This window comes from Lipotes vexillifer, unplaced genomic scaffold, assembly GCF_000442215.2.
Source record: "Lipotes vexillifer unplaced genomic scaffold, Lipotes_vexillifer_v1.1 scaffold1113, whole genome shotgun sequence".
Lineage (NCBI taxonomy): Eukaryota > Metazoa > Chordata > Mammalia > Artiodactyla > Lipotidae > Lipotes > Lipotes vexillifer.
The window spans coordinates 1,359,809-1,380,286 of NW_006777938.1; the positions used below are offsets into that span (position 1 = coordinate 1,359,809).

The window sequence follows — 20,478 nt, forward strand, 5'->3', positions numbered from 1 at the left end:
TTGTTTAATTAGGCTGTTCATCTTATTACTGCTGATTCATGGGAGTTCTTTATACATTCTGTTGACAAGATCATTGTCTGACATATGTATTACCAATATTTTCTCCCAGTGTGTGACCTGCCTTCTCATGCTCTTAATGGTGTCTTTTGAAGGACTATTGTTATCTTTTAACCTTTTTCTGCCAATGTTGATATTATGACAATGTTGATATTATTTCTCTTCTAATAAGAGAAAAATTATATCATGGAATTATTAGCTAAAGAATTTGAAAGAAGCTTTTCTTCATTATAACCAGTTTCCAGAGCTCAGCCTAATTTTAGAAACTGAAAGATGGATTAGCATCCTTTTACTTATTTAATTTTCTTTGATTTATATAGTTATGAGTCCTTATTTGTACTTTTATCCAGAGCTCATGGGTGTGTAAGTGTGTGTTTGTGTGTGTGTGTGTGAGTTAGGGTGGAGGGAGAGTTACAGAGAGAAAAGAGAAGGAAAAAATAACAAAGGAAGAGGGGAAAGGTTCTAATACTATCCCTATTTAGTGCATTCCTGATGGTACTCCATCACTTCCTTTTCCATGAACAAGGAACTGTGAGATCTGTTGATAAGAGATATATTTTCAAGGCTTCCCTTCCCCATAAAAGATGTCTAAGTTGAGGATTCCTTAAAACTGGGGATCTCTGAAGTTAATCATGCTTCATCAACCCTGACAAAACTATGACAATTTTTTTTTTTAACATCTTTATTGGGGTATAATTGCTTTACAATGGTGTGTTAGTTTCTGCTTTATAACAGACTGAATCAGTTATACATATACATATGTTCCCATATCTCTTCCCTCTTTGTCTCCCTCCCTCCCACCCTCCCTATCCCACCCCTCCAGACAGCCACAAAGAACCAATCCGGTTTCCCTGTGCCATGCGGCTGCTTCCCACTGGCTATCTACCTTACGTTTGTTAGTATATATATGTCCATGTCTCTCTCTCGCCCTAACACACCTCACCCTTCCCCCTCCCCATATCCTCAAGTCTGTTCTCCAGTAGGTCTCTGTCTTTATTCCTGTTTTACCCCTAGGTTCTTCATAACATTTTTTTTTCTTAAATTCCAAATGTATGTGTTAGCATACGGTATTTGTCCTTCTCTTTCTGACTTACTTCACTCTGTATGACAGACTCGAGGTCCATCCACCTCATTACAAATAGCTCAATTTCGTTTCTTTTTATGGCTGAGTAATATTCCATTGTATATATGTGCCACATCTTCTTTATCCATTCATCCGACGATGGACACTTAGGTTGTTTCCATCTCCGGGCTATTGTAAATACAGGTGCAATGAACATTTTGGTACATGACTCTTTGAATTTTGGTTTCCTCAGGACAAATGTTTGATCCATCTTTATATATTTCACGTTTACTGAGAAGTGTGCTATTTATATGCTCATTTGTGTTACGAGAGAAGTCCAATATAAAATGAAGGTCCACAACACACCAAAGAAGGGATGAACTCAGTGACCTCACAAACTATTCTCTAACTGGAGAGCTGAGAATAAAAGTGCAAATCAGCAATGTATTGATCTTACTTTCTAATTGTGTTATGGCTTTGGATTAGGTTAGCAACAAAAATGACTTTTCAAAGGTCACCTACTAAATTTGATTTTATGATTCACAGTTTGAAAAACACAATGCTCTAGCAAGTTCTTTCCTTTGGAGTTCTTCTAAGCACTGTTTGGCTTTATTCTAAGCCTTCCATGAGTTGAACCAAATCCTTTCCCTCTATCTGAAACTTGCCTCTCTTTGCACCATACCTCTCCCCACTCCTCATTTTAATTGCTTTTCTGGCCAGATGCCTGCTTTCAGACTGACTTTCAAAAACCATCTGAGTACCACTTCTATAATGGAGAAGTAATTCCTACTGGACCAACCTTCCCCCCGGTAACAAATTTAAACTGTATTGAGACAAATATATAAAACAACTATCTGAAGGCACTGAACAAAAAACCAGGAAGAAACTGGAGGGGAAAATAAACTTGGATGAAGGGAATGACACTGGGTAAAATTCTCATTCTTTATGGCTTTTGCTGGAGGTCATGCACCAGTGTGGATGGCTAAAACTTGGATATAAAACTGTAGACTTATTCATTTGAAGAACCAGGGAACAGACTGGGGTGACCATAACATCTAGAAAGCGAGAGTGGAAACACTAGAAAAAAAGAGTAGCAGAAGAGAAGCCTTTACTACACTTAGTGTAAAAGTATTTACAATATCCAAGACAAGGTAAAACTGATACATATATAGACAAATAATTAATAGAACAGAATAAAAAGTCTAGAAGTAGAGCCACACTCATACAGTCATTTAATTTCAACAAAGTTACCAAGATAATACATTGAGGAAAGGAAAATTTTTTATATATGTAAAAACGTAAATACATAAAAATTGTTTCAACAAATGTGCTCAAACAATTGGATATCCATATGGGGGAAATAAATGAACCTTGATCCCTACTTCACTTCACACGCAAAAATTAATTCTAAATGTACTATGCTCCTAAACATAAAACTATAAAGCTACTCAGTGAAAACACAGAACATCTTTGTAACTTGGTAAATGCAAAGGTTTCTTAGCCAGGGCACAGACACATTAACTGTTAAAAAAATAAACTGATACAGTAGACATCATCAAAATTTAGAAACCTCCACTGATAAAAGGACACCATTAAGAAAACAAATAGGTAAACTACAGACTGGGAAAATATTTGCAAATATATCTAAACAAAGTCTTGAATCAGAATATATAAAGAACTCCTACAACTCAATGTCAAACAACCTAAGTTAAAAATGGACAGAAGATATGAAAAGACACTTTACAAAGAAATATCTATGAATGGGCAATAGGAACGTGGCCAAGTGTAGAGGAGATGAAAACGGTGGATTAGGAGGATGTGGAACTCACCTCTCCCCATGAACATATCAAAAATACATCTACTTGTGGAACAACTGTCACTGACAACTAACTGGACACTGGCAGAAAGACTCCTGTACAACCAAGACTGTAAGAAAGATCCACAAAGAATTGAGTAGGAAGGGAAGAGAAGTGATCAGGTTGGGACCTGTACCACTAAGAGGAGACTCAGAGGAAAAGGGAGATTACATGAGCAGAGATCCTCCCTGGAGAGTGAGTGATGTGAGCCACATACTGGGTGCCACAGCCTTGGGGACCAACACAGGAAAGACAAGCTCCTTGGCTGGTTGGAGGGCCAATGGGACTAACAGGAGGGCTGTGAAAAGACTGGACTTCACTTGTAAGAAGCATGAACACGCTCGCTCCTGAAGCAGGACAGAGAGGGTGGTTTGTAAACTGCATGGGTGGCTGGCCAGCTTCCTGTGACCACTCCAGTGTGTGCCCCCATTTGAACCAAATGAACACTCTAGCCCTGCTTTCTTCACAACGCAGCTCCACACTAGGGTGAGGGCTGCCATGGTTGAGGAGGAAGCTTGGCTGTGAGACACAGAGATGGCTCAGACCCAAAGTGGCATCTGAGCAGGCAGAGGGAACCATTATTTACACAGGCAGTGTGTCAGAAGCAGTCTGGGTCTCAGACCCCAACTGGACTGCCACAGCCCGAGCCCTGACCTACCCCAAATGCCCACACCAGCACCTCTTGCTCAAACACCATCCCTCTGGGGAGAGGGTGCCAGCACTGGGAAGGGAGAGAGCACATACTGTTCAATTTCATTTGTCTCCAGGTATTTTAAAATTTCCTCTCTGATTTCTTCAGTACCTATTGGTTGTTGAGTAGCATACTGTTTAGCCTCCACATGTTTGTGTTTTTTGCAGTTTGTTTTTTGTAGTTAATTTCTAGTCTCATATCATTGTGGTCAGAAAAGATGCTTGATATGATTTTAATCTGCTTAAATTTATTAAGACTTGCTTTGTGGCCTAGTATGTGATCTATCCGGGTTAATGTTCTATCTGCACTATCAATTTCTCCATTTATGTTTGTTAATATTGGCTTTATGTATTTAGGTCTTCCTGTGTTGGGTGCATATATATTTATAATTGTTATATCTTCTTCTTGGACTGATCCCTTTATCATTAAGTAATGTCCTTCTTTGTCTCTTGTTACAGTCTTTGTTTTAAACTATATTTTGTCTGATATAAGTATTGCTAGCCCAGCTTTCTTTTTTTATTTCCATTTTTATGAAATATCTTTTTCCATCCTATCACTTTCACCATCTGTGTCTTTAGATAAGAAGTGAGTCTCTTATAGGCAGCATATATGAATCTTACTGTTTTTAAATCCATTCCACCACTCTATGTCTTTTGATTGGAACATTTAGTCCATTTACATTTAAAGCAGTTCTTGATGGGTATGTACATATTGGTATTTTGTTAACTGTTTTCTGGTTGTTTTGCAGTTCGTTTTTGTTCCTTTTTTCTTCTTTTGCTCTCTTCCTTATTGATTTGATTACTATTTTTAGTGTTATGTCTAGATTCCTTTCTCTTTTTTTCATGTGTATCTATTATAGATTTTTGATTTGCGGTTACCATGAGATTCATATATAACAACCTATATGTATACATGATAAGCTGATGATCACTTAAGTTGGAATGCATTTTTACTCACCCGTCCCCAACTTTAATGTTTTTGACATGATATTTTACATTTTTTGTTTTGTGTATCCCTTAACTGCTTACTGTGGATATAGATGACTTTACTATTTTTTTCTTTTAACTTTTGTACTAGCTTTACAAGTGGCTGATTTACTACCTTTATTGTATGTTTGTCTTTATTGATGAGATTTTTCCTTTTGTAATTTTTGTATTTAAATTTATGATCTTTTCTGGTTAGTGAGTTCCCTTTAGCATTTCCTGTATAGCTCGTTTAGTGGTGCTCAACTTTTTTAGTTTTTGCTTGTCTGTAAAACTCTTTCTCTCTCTTTCAAATCTGAATGATAACCTTGTTGGGAAGAGTACTTTTTCTTGTAGATTTTATTCTTTAATCACTTTGAATATATCGTGCCACTTCCTTCTGGCCTGAAAGTTTTTGCTGAAAAGTCAGTTGATAGCCTTATGTATGGGTTTCCTTGTACATAACTTGTTGCTTTTCTCTTGACGCTTTTAAGATTCTCTATCTTTAATTTCTGACATTTTAATTATAATGTATCTTAATGTGGACCTCTTTGGGTCCATCTTGTTTGGGACTCTCTATGCTTCCTGGACCTAGATGTCTGTTTGCTTTCATGGGTTATGGACATTTTCAGCTATTATGTCTTCAAAAAATTCTCTAACCCCCTGCTCTCTTCTCTCTCTGGGACCCCTATAATGTGAATGTTAGTATGCTTGAGGTTGTCCCATAGGTCTCCTAAACTATCCTCATTTTTAAAAATTCTTTTTCCTCTTTTCTGTTCAGCTTAAGTTATTTCTACTACTTTGTCTTCAGTTCGCTGATCTGTTCCTTTGTATCATCTGATCTACTGTTGATTTCTCCTAGTGTATTTATTTGTTCAGCTATTTGGTTCTTCTTTATATTTTCTAACTCTTAAAATTTTCACTGTGTTCACCCATTCTTCTCCTGAGTTTGTTGAATATCTTTATGATTATTACCTTGAACTTTTTATTGGGTAGATTGCTTACCTCCTCCTTGTTTAGTTCTTTTTCTGAGGTTTTGCCTTGTTCCTTCATTTGGAACATATTCCTCTGCCTCTTAATTTTGCGTAATTCTCTGTGTTTATTTCTGTGTATTAGGCAGGGTCAGTTATGTTTCCCAATATTTGAGAAGTGGCTTTAGGTAGGAGCTGTCTTATGGGGCACAGCAGCACACTCCCTTCTGGTCACCAGAACTTTATGCTCTAGGGGTATCCCCTATGTGGGACCCTTCTGTTGTGGCAGGGTGCACTGGTAGTCAAGGCTGGCCCCTGACCTGGCTGGCTGCCAGGACCTCCACATGTGGAGGTTGCCAGCTGGTGGTGGGTGGGGCCAGGTCCTGGCAGGGACCTGCAATTTACTTTAAAGTATTAAAATACTTTAAAGTATTAAAATGGATTAATTAATTGACTATAAGGGTAGATGGACAGAGACATATGTGATAAAAAAGTAACAAAATATTATAGAATCTAGGTGACAGGTTTATGGATGTTCACTGTGCAAATCTTTGAGTTTTTCTGTGTATTTGAAAATTTTTTGTATCTTTTGGGGGAAAAAAATCTGTGTCTGTATTCTGTCTCTTCTCTCTGATCTGGACTATAGACTACTCTTCTGGCTGGGGTCCCAAGAAAACTTTATATATTCATTCAGCAAGTCACTATTTACTGAGCACCTATTATATAATCAAACATTGTGCTGAGGTAGACACCAAGATGAAAAGATATGGTCTATACTCCTCAGCTCAGAGTCTTGTACAAGAGTTCAGCATGTACAATGAAAAAGTACACAATGAGATAAGTTCTGATAGTTATGTGGAAGATCAGAGGGAAAGGGTGGGTAACCAGGTCATAATGCCAGGAATAGAGACAAAGGCAAGGGAGGCATCTCAGACAAGGTGATACTGTCTTAATCTTAAAGAAGAGGATGTGACCAGAATTGCTGCAAGCCTGGCCTCACATTCTTGAAGGAAGAATACAGAGATGCTTCAGGTATGCATAACTGACCTGCCTAATACACAAGTACAAAGGCAGATAGTGCCAGACACTGTGATAAGTGCTTTTCTACATTCTCAATTAATCCTCACAAAGCCTATGAGATAAGAAAAGTGACATTTAGAGAGGGTAATTAACTTGGGCAAGGTCACATAGCTAGAGCCAGAATTTGAACCCAAATCTTTTCAAATACAGAGCCTGTACACTTAATACCTTTATTACACCACTGCTATAGATTGTGTTCTCCCAAAATGAAGGAGGGCCTATTTTCTGATTTGCCTTGGGGGTCAAGAGAGATAGGAAATAAGATTCCATACTCTCAAAAGAAATGACAATCTGACCAAGGACAGCTTAATATTTTTCAATCCATAACTCATGGGTTTAGGGAAGGAGAACTTTCCATTTCTTTATGTAATATTCATGTTTATTAACATACTGACTACAGGTAAAACTTAGACACGTAAACAGAGATAGCTGTTAAAGCTTAATCATGTTGGTGCTAACATTTATATATAATGTAAGTTCTCCTTATTGAAATTAATATGGAAAACACTTAACTTTTTCTGTCTTGTGAATAACTGTTATGCATCGATAGGGATGCTAACTTTGAAAATAATTTTCCACAGGGTAGTGGGACTTTGTTTGCCAGCCCAAAATATACAATAACCACTACTGCTCTTGAATGACCTTAAAATCATTAAGGAATGTTTTTAGTCTTACAGCTAGATTGTCTAAAGACTTATCTACAACCTTATTTCTCCCAAAACACTCTCACACACAAACCTTTATCAGATTGGTACAGGAAGTACAGAATGGTGTTTCTCTTTTGTCCCAGAAATAGGCAACATACAGTACTATTTTATCAGACAATCACACTTAAAGATGAAGGAAGGTCAGACTCACAGGAAGAATGAAAAGGAAATCAGAAGATGTTCTCTAACAAGATAGAAAGGCTGCTATGTGGGCATGCAAGAAGGGATTAAACTTCTAAAACAGATTCCCATTTAGCTTCTTGGTACTGCTAAAGTACTGTTGTGTTTGCTGATTTACCGGCTATCGATAGACAGTCAGTTTTAACCATGATAACATTTCTTAACCATGATAACATTTCGTGTTTCTCCAAACACTAACCTAAATATTGAGCTGTCACACAATTTAACATAGCTCTAAGGACAATACTGAGAACAGGACATATTAACTCAGATCTCCTCACTTTAACAGAAGCTTGACATTTATGTAAGACAATTTGCCATTTATTAGTTAGACAAACTGTTTCATCTATCAGTACAATGAACTTCGGCCAACATGAGGTCAAAATGAACAAACAAACAAACAAACAAATCAGCCTTTGGATTACTGCTCAGTAGCCCTTAAGTGAGTATGTTAGGGAGAAACAACCAAATATAAAATATGTGGAATAAACTCATTTACAAACTGAAAAGAGATCTGTTCTCACAATCTGAGAGACAAAAAAAGAGATACCCAGGAAAGACTATTTTAAAGTAATGCCACAATAAGCTAAATGAAAAGAGATCACAGGGTGACAAGAATCATTAAAACACATGGTTGTCTAAAAGAGATTAGGATGACATTTAAAGAAAAGATTATTTAATACAGCACAAGAATACAAGTGGCTTTTCAAATAACTTTTAGCATTAATTTTTCTGTTAACTAGCCAGTAACATTTATTTATCAATAACTACTATCTATTTTTTCAGATATTTATATATATAGTAATTTATTTAACCCTTAAAACAACCTCTGAGGTAAGTACTCTTAATATCCCCATTTTATAGAAGAAGAAACTGAGGCAAAGAGAAGGTAAACAACTTGTGCCAGGTCACCCAGGTAGTAAGCAGCAGGCCAGAATTCAAACTCAGCTCAAGGCCTTAGCTACTGTCACTATACAGCCTTAATGACTAGTCTTAAAGTCTAGATCTTAATGATTGTTGACATATGTGGCAGAGTTTAGGTGAGCAACAATAAAACCTAATGATAAAACATAAATTTTTCTTTTTGCTATGTATTCAATAAATATTCACAAACTAAACAGAGAGAGAGCGCTTTCATTAAAGAATGCAGAGGAATGATAATCACAAAGTTTAGGACAGTAGTTGACTCTGGTAAGGGAACACTGAATCTGAGAGGAGCACCTGGAGTATTCAAAGATATTGGTAATAATATATTTCCTAAGTTGTATGTACAAGGATGTTTCTCCTATTATTGACTTTTAAAACTCATAAATACAAATTAGTTTTACTCCTTTGAATGTATGATATATTTCATAATTTTAATTAAAGTTTTAAAAAATTACTTATTAGTAACATTCCATTCAATGGTTTGTGTTAAAAGTTCAATTTGGGTGACATCTCTAGAATATAAATATAGGAAAGACACACATTGAGCTTCACTGGGGTTTAATATAATGATTAAAAGAGTGAAATAGACAACCAATGAAAAGTTCTCTTCTTGGAGAAAACTGTATATATGTACAGTAGATTCTCATTACTTACAGTAGATATGTTCTATGAAGTTTCTGCAAACACTGACTTAGCAGATATTCAACCAATGTCCGTAGGGGATAGAGTGTGTTAGGCTTCTGCAAGTCTCTGGTCATATTTTCAGCAACTAATCAATACATAACCTTGTGTTACGTGTGTTTCTATTTAAATGCACCTTATTTAATATTTATTGTTGACTCATTAATACGGAAATCACTTTCAACAGTGCTGTCACGCACGCCTGAACGAAATTTATCTAACACATGTATTTCCTCCCTAAGGCACATCACATCCTTCCTGTGCCCAGCAACACTAGACACTTAGCACAACACTTGGGGGACATTTTAAACAGCAAAAATCACCTAAAGCACAAAAACGTGGGACTAATGATACCACAAAAAGACACTTGGGGGCTTCCCTGGTGGCGTAGTGGTTGAGAGTCCGCCTGCCGATGCAGGGGACACGGGTTCGTGCCCCGGTCTGGGAGGATCCCACATGCTGCGGAGCGGCTGAGCCCGTGAGCCATGGCCGCTGAGCCTGAGCATCCTGAGCCTGTGCTCCGCAACAGAAGAGGCCACAGCAGTGAGAGGCCCGCGTTCCGCAAAAAAAAAAAAAAGACACTTGGGTATAGTATTAGAGTTGAAACAAGAAGGCAGAACAGTACCCAGTTTCATCTAAACTTGGAACGTATGCATCAGGTGACTCAGATTTTCCACACTGCACACGGGCACATCAGTGAATGACCACAAAAGAACCAAGAGTATTGATTTTGGGGTTACAAATAAATCTTAGCAAGTAGGTGAATCTGCAAATATGGAATCTATGAATAATGAGGATTGACTTTGTGTGTGTGTGTGTGTGTGTGTATGTATCTGCTTAGAACAATATCTGTATCTATCCATGTCTACATATCTTCTTGAAGATATATATCTTTTTGGATACACACACACACACACACACACACACACTCATATGCAGAATTAAGCTGAAATCATTTATTTCTGAATTAGTCTACAAAAAGCAAATTGATACAAAGCATTTTTAATTAATAAAGCCAAAAATGTTATTGATAAATTATTAATTTTAAGAAGGGCCACAAACAACAGAAAAAGCAAGTAAATGAAAAATTAATGTGAATGTATCCCCACACTACAATTTAAAGTTTTAAAATTTGGTTATAAATCAATATTTTTATTAAAAATTTTCAGTACCCAATATCCCTTATCATATTCCTTTCACTCAAGCTTTTAGAATATTATCAATGACATGTTTTTTTTTAATTTCTTTACTATTCAGAACCAGTAGTCCACAGTGATTAACCATTCATTTACCATTATTTTCTGTGAAAATCAGCATGTACTTTACCATTAAAGCAATATGGTTATGAGGTTGTCAGATTAGGTGAAATCACAAAATTAGCCCCTAACTGCAATGACCAGGACAGTAACTCTAAAATAATTGACTGTTAAAAAGTTTACTTAAAAATTTTCTAATAGGGGATCTAAATGCCAAATACTTCAAATTCCAGCTCTGCCATTTATCAGAATTATTTAAATTTCCTAAGTCTCAATTCACTGAGGCAACAAATATTTACTGAGAGTCTACTATGTGAAAGACTGGTCTAAGCAGTGAACAAAACGAACAAAAACATTTTGCTCTCACCATAATTCAAAGAGTCATATACTACAATGTTCATTGCAGCTCTATTTACAATAGCCAGGATATGGAAGCAACCTAAGTGTCCATCGTCGGATGAATGGATAAAGAAGATGTGGCACATATATACAATGGAATATTACTCAGCCATAAGAAGAAACAAAATTGAGTTATTTGTAGCGAGGTGGATGGACCTAGAGACTGTCATACAGAGTGAAGTAAGTCAGAAAGAGAAAAACAAATACCGTATGCTAATGCATATATCTGGAATCTAAAAAAAAAAAAAGGTTCTGAAGAACCTAGGGGCAGGACAGGAATAAAGACACAGACATAGAGAATGGACTTGAGGACATGGGGAGGGGGAAGGGTAAGCTGGGATGAAGTGAGACAGTAGCATGGACATATATACGCTACCAAATGTAAAATAGGTAGCTAGTGGGAAGCAGCCACATAGCACAGGGAGATCAGCTCGGTGCTTTGTGTCCACCTACAGGGGTGGGATAGGGAGGGTGGGAGGGAGATGCAAGAGGGAGGGGATATGGAGAGGTATGTATATGTATAGCTGATTCACTTTGTTATACAGCAGAAAGTAACACAACATTGTAAAGCAATTATACTCCAATAAAGATGTTAAAAAAAAACCCACTTTGCTCTCATAAAGCTTATTTTCTAGTGGAAAAAGATAACAGCCTAAATAAATACCAACATACATGCAAACATACATACACATATGTTTGAAAGTAATAAGTGCACTGGCAAAAAGTAAAGCAGGGAAAGGGCCTAAGGAGTTCTGGGCTAAGAGGAGATTGCAATTTTAAGTAGGGTGGTTAGGGCAGGCCATACCGAGAAAGTAACAGTAGAGCAAGAAGTCGAGAGAGGTAAAAGAGCAAGCCACGTAGATCTCTGTTAGTAGATTGTTCCAAGCAGAGGCAACAGCCAGTGCAAGGGCTCTGATGCATGAGCAAGTCTGGTATGTATGGCTAGGGCAGAATGCATGATGAAAAGAATAGTAATACATGAAATTTACAGCCTTGTAAACCACTATAAAGACTTTGGCTTTTTACAATGACTAAGACAGAAAGCCACTGGAAGCAGAAAGACCAGGTAGGTAATTATAGTTTAGACCAGGGTGGCTACAGTGGAAGTGGTGATAAACAGTCAGGTTCTGGGTATATTTTGAAGCCAGAGCCAAAAAGACTTCCTAATGGATAGATGTGTGGTATTGTGAAAGGCAGTCATGCACACCCTGTCGACCTCTGCATGGTGGTAAAAGAGTGTGCCACAGGCCTGGAACATTTCTACACATGGAGATAAGGAGCGCTCACAGCTTTTGCTGGGCTTACTGCCTTGTTTGGGAATATCTTTCCCGTTTCCAGGCTTGATGTGTACTTCTTTGTTCTGCTTAAGTGTGTGTGTCATATGGCACCTAGCCAACCCCACTGTTATGTATATTTTCAGCGAGGAGGGAATGTGTTCCTTCCCTGCAGCACAAGTAGGGTGCATGCAGACCATCTCCCTGCGACAGCTGCAGGGTAAGACTTGCTCACCACAGGGTACTGACACTCACTACTGAAGCTGATCTTGCTGGCTCTTTTCTATGAGAATAAAGCATTGTTCCTTCCAGTGCCCGTGTGAGTCGTATCTTCCTTAGTAACCCCAACACCTACAAACCGTGTGGTGGGTTGACATCCTGCGACTGCTGCCCCTGATGGTAGGTAACAGTTGTTACTTTCTTAACATGTAGTGTAAGAGAAAAAAAGGAGAGTCAAGGATGATTCAAGGTTTCCAGCTGAGCAGCTGGAGAAGGGAGTTACTCCTAACTGAGGCAGAAGAGACTGATGAAGCTTTATGATTTGGAATACATTTGGTTTCTGACCAGACCATTTTCAGCGCAATGATACAGGTGAAATCCTGACTGATATAAGTTTGGGAAAGCGTTGGAGAAGAAGAAATGGTTACTGCAAGTATAGTCAAATCTTCTGAGGACTTTTGTGATAAAGGGGAGCAATTATCTTCATCTATAACACAAAGGTAGTAATAGAAACCACCATATAAGCTTTTTGAGAATTAAACAGAGTGCCTAGCACACAATGAAGTGCTGAATAAATGGTAGCAATGACAAGCTGACATCAAGGAGGATTACTACACCCTTTTCCCAAATATCCCATTTGAGCCATCTTCAGAATGGATATGAAGCTGTCTGAAAGTGGTCTTACTCACTACCAAAATTGCTTACAGATTCTTAGGTTCACTGACTTCTTGAGAATGATCAGTTTTCTACAGATGCCAAAAAATAAAACCCCACCAATTTGTTTAGAGACGTAAGTTGTACCTTTTTTTTTTCACTCTTTGATGCCAGATTTGCCAGTGTAAGTCTCATAAATCTTTATAAACTCTCACAAGAAAAACTCATGAAAGACAGAAAGGATAATAAAATTCATCTTTAAAACATCATTAAGCTACCATTTCCTTCCTGGTACCATTAATGAGAGCAAGACAGGGGTGCATACACAGGGGTGGCCTGGCATGGTATATCAGACCCTAACCAGAATGACAAGGCCATCCATGTGGAGAAGTGGTGACCAAAAAAGGGGAATCAGTGGCTGACAGGATGAGGAGTACCTGCAGGGTGACACTCTGGCATGGGGTGTTAGAGCCTTACCACGGTAGAGTCCATTTGTGCAAGACAGAATTGACAGCAGCAATGGGAGATTGGTTACATACAGGAACGTAGATCTAATGGATAAATATTAGGGATTACGGGAGCTAGGTTTCTCATTGCCAGAGAAGGGAGTTACAAATGCAGGAACGAAGAACACTAGAATTAATCCTCTGGTGTTGGACTGAAATTGGAAGTATTCCTATGACTCCATAGTTTTCAACACATATAAACAGATTTAAAAACAAATGTGGCTTTTGCACAGCAAAGGAAACCATAAATAAGACGAAAAGCCAACCCTCAGAATGGGAGAAAATATTTGCAAACGAAGCAACTGACAGGGATTAATCTCCAAAATATACAAACAGCTCATGCAGCTCAATATCAAAAAAACAAACAAAAAATGGGCAGAAGACCTAAATAGACATTTCTCCAAAGAAGACCAACAGATGGCCAAGAGGCACATGAAAAGACGCTCAACATTACTAATCATTAGAGAAATGCAAGTCAAAATTACAATGAGGTATCACATCACACTGGTCAGAATTGCTATCATCAAAAAACCTACAAACAGCAACCTACAAACAATAAATGCTGTGAAGAAAAGAGAACACTTTTATACTACTGGTGGGAATGTAAATTGATACAGCCACAATGGAGAACATTATGGAGGTTCCTTAAAAAACTAAAAACAGAACTACCATATGACCCAGCAATCCCACTCCTAGGCATATACCTGGAGAAAACCATAATTCCAAAAGATACATGCACCCCAGTGTTCACTGCAACACTATTTACAATAGCCAGGACATGGAAGCAACCTAAATGTCCATCAACAGAGGAATGGATAAAGAAGATATGGTACATATATACAATGGAATATTACTCAGCCATAAGAAGGAATGCAATTGTGCCATTTGCAGAGACGTGGATGGACCTAGAGACTGTCATACAGAATGAAGTAAGCCAGAAAGAGAAAAACAAATATCGTATATTAACACATATATGTGGAATACAGAAAAATGGTACAGATGAACCTATTTGCAAAGCAGAAATAGAGACACAGATGTAGAGAACAAACGTATGGACACCAAGGGGGGAAGAGGGAGTGGGATGAACTGGGAGATTGGGATTGACATATATATACTACCATGTATAAAACAGATAACTAATGAGAACCTATTGTATAGCACAGGGAACTCTACTCAATGCTCTGTGGTGACCTAAATGGGAAGGAAATCCAAAAAGGAGGGGATATATGTATATGTATAGATGATTCACTTTGCTGTACAGCAGAAACTAACACAACATTGTTAAACAATTATACTTCAATTTTTAAAAAATGTGGGCGGTAAACATCAGCAAAGAAAGTCAGAGTAAGGATCTCCAAAAATGTGCTTCTCCTTAACAAGAAAAATATCAAAAATTGTCATAATCAACTTTTACAGAGCTCTGGATATTGACCAAAGGTTTACAGCAGCCTGAGGAACATTCAATCCAGAAAAACAACTGAAGCTTGGTAAGAACAAGGAACTTTGTGGAATTTTTAACTTGCCATAGTTCCATCCCCTGCTCTGCAGCAACATTATGACCTTGAAAACTAAGAGCCTGCATTTGCAATGAAAACAAGCAGCCTGGCAGCCACCAGGGGGAGCACAATGGGGCTAGAGCTCCTGCAAAGAATCACTCCCAGAGAATTATTATTTTACCTGTCCAGTGGTTCCCCAAAGATTCTATCTGCAAGGCTCACTCAATATGAAAGCCTTTTCCCCCAGGGGCATTTGTCAAAAACAATTACAGGCAACTGTTTAATATTGTGACTGTCTGAGGTGGTAGATAAAAGTTGGAGTAGAGGGACTTCCCTGTGGTGCAGTGCTTAAGAATCCTCCTGCCAATGCAGGGGACACAGGTTTGAGCCCTGGTCCGGGAAGATCCCACATGTTGCAGAGTAACTAAGCCCATGCGCCACAACTACTGAGCCCACATGCCACAACTACTGAAGCCCGCATGCCTAGAGCCTGTGCTCAGCAACAAGAGAAGCCACCACAATGAGAAGCCCGTGCACCACAATGAAGACCCAACGCAGCCAAAAAAAAAAAAAAAAAGAAAAGAAAAGTTGGAGTAGGCAAGAGATTATAATGAAAAGGCTTAAAAGGAAAAGCTTGGAAACAACATGTCCAAAAGGGCTATGAAAGATCCAGACATACTTCTGGGAATTTATAGGGCCATACCTATGCATAAAGCTGTAGAGATGCCCAAAGCTTTGTGTATGCTCAGGAAAGGCCTGAGAAGGCTTTAAGCTCTCATCTCTGGCTGACCTTGAGAGTCTGCACAAGCAGAAAATGAAGGCAAAACAGAGTTCTCAACTGGCTGGTTAAGTAATAAAGACATACATAATTACACACACAGAGCCCCATGACAAAGAATGGGAAACTTACTGGTACAGGCATAAGGAAATCTCTGTCCAATCATTAGCTGACCACCAAGCAGCAACTTCAATGGCCACAACATGACAAAGAAAATAGACCTCACAGAATTAGTTCACAAAAGTTACCAACCAAACTACTATAACAAACAACAACAACAACAACAAAACCTGGCAAACCCACAGAGACAGAAAGTTTAATGACTGCCAAGGGCTGAGGGCAGGGATGATGGGGTATGACTTCTAATGAATACAGGGTTTCCTTCTGGAGTGATGGCAATGTTCTAGAATTAAATAGTGGTGATGGTTGCATAAACTCTTGAAAATACTAAAACCCACTAAATTGTACACTTATTCAAAGGTGTGAATTTTATGGTGTGTGAATATCTCAATTAAAAATGTATGTTTGGGCTTCCCTGGTGGCGCAGTGCTTGAGAGTCCGCCTGCTGATGCGGGGGGCGCGGGTTCGTGCCCCGTTTCGGGAAGATCCCACATGCCGCGGAGCGGCTGGGCCCGTGAGCCATGGCCGCTGGGCCTGCGCGTCCGGAGCCTGTGCTCCGCAAATGGGAGGGGCCACAACAGTGAGAGGCCCGCATAACGCAAGGGAAAAAAAAAAAAAAAAAATGTATGTTTGTGTGCATACACATGCATATATATGTCTATCTGTATATTTATATGTATATACATTTCCTAGCCCTGTCCACTGAAATGACTTGTGCTATGACATCCCAATAGCAATGAATACATGTAGCATACAGATCTTGGTTTCTTACCACTTTTTTTTTCTTGTTTTTTTCTTACCATTTTTGACTACAGAAAACGGGGCTCCTTGGAGAAATGGCTAATCATAAAACTAGGGCACAGAAAAAATCTTGGAACATCTTTTTGGCCAGAAAGAAAGGCAATGCTCCAAGAGTGATAGAGTATGTCTATTACTTGAAGGTCTTAAAGGTCTCCCACTGTCTAACTGGGGACAATCTGAGCACCAAAACAAATAATGATAGTAAGAGAATATAGTCCCCCGAATAAAATGAGGATTCATGTGTCCATGTGAATATGATAAGTAATAAATAAATGGAAATTCTGATAAGGAATGGGATATTTACGTAGTTGCAAACTGTCTCAAAATACTTATTAATTACAAAGGGAAAAAGAGTAACTTTATAGCTGAGAAGCAGAAGGTAAACAGTATCCTATTTATGCAATCAAAGTGAAAATGGGAAAAACCACAACTCTGTGCTTCCTGAGAGAGAGAAATAAGAGCAGATCATTCCTTCTGTGTTACTCCTGCCAAAGATGTATAACCTAAATCTAACCATGGGGAAACATCAGACAAACGAAATTGAGGGACATTCTAAACAAATGACTGGTCTGTAATCTTCAGGTCAACAAAGTGAAGGAAATCAAGAAGGCAAGACAACCGAATGAAATACGTGATTCTCAGCTAGACCCCTTTTCTATAAAGGATAATATTTGGACAATTAGTGAAACCTGAGTGAAGACCAAGCCTTAAGTAGTAACAATATATCAACGTTACTTTCCTGACTTGGATGTTGTATTAAAGTTACGTGGGAGAATATTCTTGCTTGTTAGAAAACACCCTAAAGTATTTGGGAATGATGTGGCATCATGCTGGCAAATCACTCTCAAATAGTAGAGAAAAATAAAATTCTGTACTTGCAACTTTACTCTATGTTTGAGATTGTTTTAAAAACATATAGAAATATGGAAATACACATACATAGATATAAATAAATTTGACAGGATCATTAAGTCTGTTGATTCTAATAATAAAAACTTGGAGCTTAAAAAAAGGTTATTAAGTTTTTCCTATATGCTAATAAAAGGGAAAGTGTCAACATAAGCTCTAAAAATAGATTCACTGATATGAAATAATCTAAACACTGGTGATGAGAAATGTAGAAGGCTAGATGTTCTCACAAATATTCACTCACAAAGCAATTTTCTTATCTAACATGGCTGGCAAAATTCCTAGATGTAAGTTTCCTTTTATATAAAACTTAAAAAAAAAAAACCCCTTGGCAACAACTTAAAAGTGAACTGATATACCCAGTTTTTATAAAAAAGGAAATGTAAAATAATTACCATACCCTTAAAAAAAATTTTAATGTCCCGATTACAAGAAACTACTGTGTGATTATGGTGAATTACTCAGAGGGTTTAGTTTATACTCTTGGATTTCTGATTTTTAAAAAATGGTACATAAAGGACATCATGAAGGAAATCTACAAAATAAAGAAAATCAGCAGCCATGCTCTGAAGAAGCTTAACCTGAATGTTTATGAATAAAATTACAGAAGAAGGAAATGGTAGAAATAAAGAGCTTTTTCAGAGTTTATACACATTAAATTTTCATCTAAAATATCAGTATGGTGACCATGAATATGCACCTCTCAGATCTCCAACAGCAAGGAACATAATTGACCAAGGCTCTCAACTGCTGTGCACCAAGCAGTTGCACTAATAACACACTTGCCATGGGCTGCTCCCAACTAATGACTGAGCACAGCAAGAACACTAAGGCAGGCCAGCTTCTGGGAGAAGTGGGAGCTCACAGGCAACCCCAGTGGCCTTGCCAAACTTTCCTTAAAAGTGCACTACAGTCTAAGACACTTCCATCTGACCTTCTTTCCTTCCTCTCTTCTTCTTTCAGGGTCAGACCAGCACTGTGGTCCAATGGCTCTCCCAGCTTCCTTCCCAGTTTCTCTTACAGGCATTTCCCCTAATACATTTTTTTTACAATTTAATCCTGTCTTGGTGATAGGCTTCCTAAAGGACATGGAATAACACAGTCAGTTTCATCAAGTCAAGGCTGTAGAGTTAATTATATTGACACCGGATAACTGGTACTGCACTCTGCTCTCTGGGACAAAGAAAAAGAAAATATCAGAGACAGCCTCTTCCCTCAAAGACTGAACACACTGTAGAGAAGACGTAAATGAAATTAATCAGATACTGTTCAAAACATAATCCACAATAACCTAAATTTTACAGAGTATTTTTCATCTGTAAATCACTGTGGGTAGGACAAGCTTCACAAGGGAAGTGGGCAACTAAGATCTGGACAGATGGGAAGGAGGAGGAGAGCAATTCGGATTCACACCCTCCCAAAGTCTTTCAAAGATGCAGGAAGAGCTCTGGTTAAGGAGGAGGTTTCAGTCATAAAGACATTGCCAACTGCATAACAAGTAGTAAACAGGAAATAAGTGCCCATAAGTCTATAACTAATTAACTCAGAAATAACTGAGAGTGTATTATTTAGGATATTTAACGCATCTGAATCTGGTATAGAAATAGATCTCTATTTTGAGAAAAATCATAAGTTCAGGAGGTACCATGAGTAGGATTTTATTTGAAGGTTCTTTGTGCATGTCTTTGCAGGTTAGTGTTGTTTTTCCTTTTCTCTTTTAAAAAGTAATCTTACTTTTCTCCTTTTCCTCAAAGAGTATTGTTTTCTAAAAAGAGTGACTATAATCAAACACTTAGGATATACTCTAATCCCTGTGTTCTAATTTTATACGTTTTCATCATCCTCATAATCCTACCCTTTCTCTTTTTATTCTAATAATGGTGTGACGGCTTCAATTAGACTTACAGTTGAAAGACTACAGGCTCCACAGAAACTACAAAGCTATTTCAAGAAAAGCTCTTACGGGGCCAAGCACATAAAGAAATTTTTTTTTTTTTTTTTGCGGTACGCTGGCCTCTCACTGTTCTGGCCTTTCCCGTTGCGGAGCACAGGCTCCGGACGCGCAGGCTCAGCGGCCATGGCTCACGGGCCCAGCGGCTCCGCGGCATGTGGGATCTTCCCGGACCGGGGCACGAACCCGTGTCCCCTGCATCGGCAGGCGGACTCTTAACCACTGCGCCACCAGGGAAGCCCACATAAAGAAATTTTAAAAATCTCTTCAGACACTCTGAAGAGCATTACAAATCACTCATTCTCTTTCCAGGACTCCAGCTTCACAAACTTGACCTTTTTATTGTTACAGTTGCAGAAGAACTCCACATTTAAAATAACATTATATCTTCCCAGTTGAGCTCTGACTCATAGAATATGTGTATTAAAGAGAACAAAACCCTCCAAAACATCCCTAATGTATGACTTTAGTGATACTAACAAATATAAAAATGTTTTTGAAATATTTATGCAAAAGCTAAGCATGAAGTTAACCCCCAAACACACACACACACACACACACACACACACACACACACACACACGAGTGAAGCTTTTCAACTTTAGGTTAGGATCTCTTTTTATGTGTATGTATATGTGTAAGCATGCATCTGATGTTCTGAATAGCTACAAACATAATTGTCCTTGGCAATGAAGCAGAATTAGCCAATTCTTCTAAAACATAAAATGTAAAATGAGTGATTTAAAGGAGGGGAAAAAAACTAAATAAGCTCTTACTCTGAGAGATTAAGATTTATCAGTATGATAATCTATTATCCCATTGTAAACAAGATCATCAGTGAAAGTTTCCCCTCTCCTCCAGAAAATCTGAAACTATTAACCAACAATATGTCTACTGAAAAGTTTGAGGAAAACATTATAAAAGTTTGATCTCTCATATT

At 38.1% G+C, this 20,478-nt stretch overlaps 1 protein-coding gene across 1 annotated transcript in view; it reads right to left on the bottom strand.

The window, feature by feature from the left end:
• Positions 1–20,478, bottom strand: part of LOC103090117 (rab GTPase-activating protein 1-like, isoform 10) — a 282,259-nt gene that overhangs the window by 249,452 nt on the left and 12,329 nt on the right. The window lies entirely within an intron of this gene.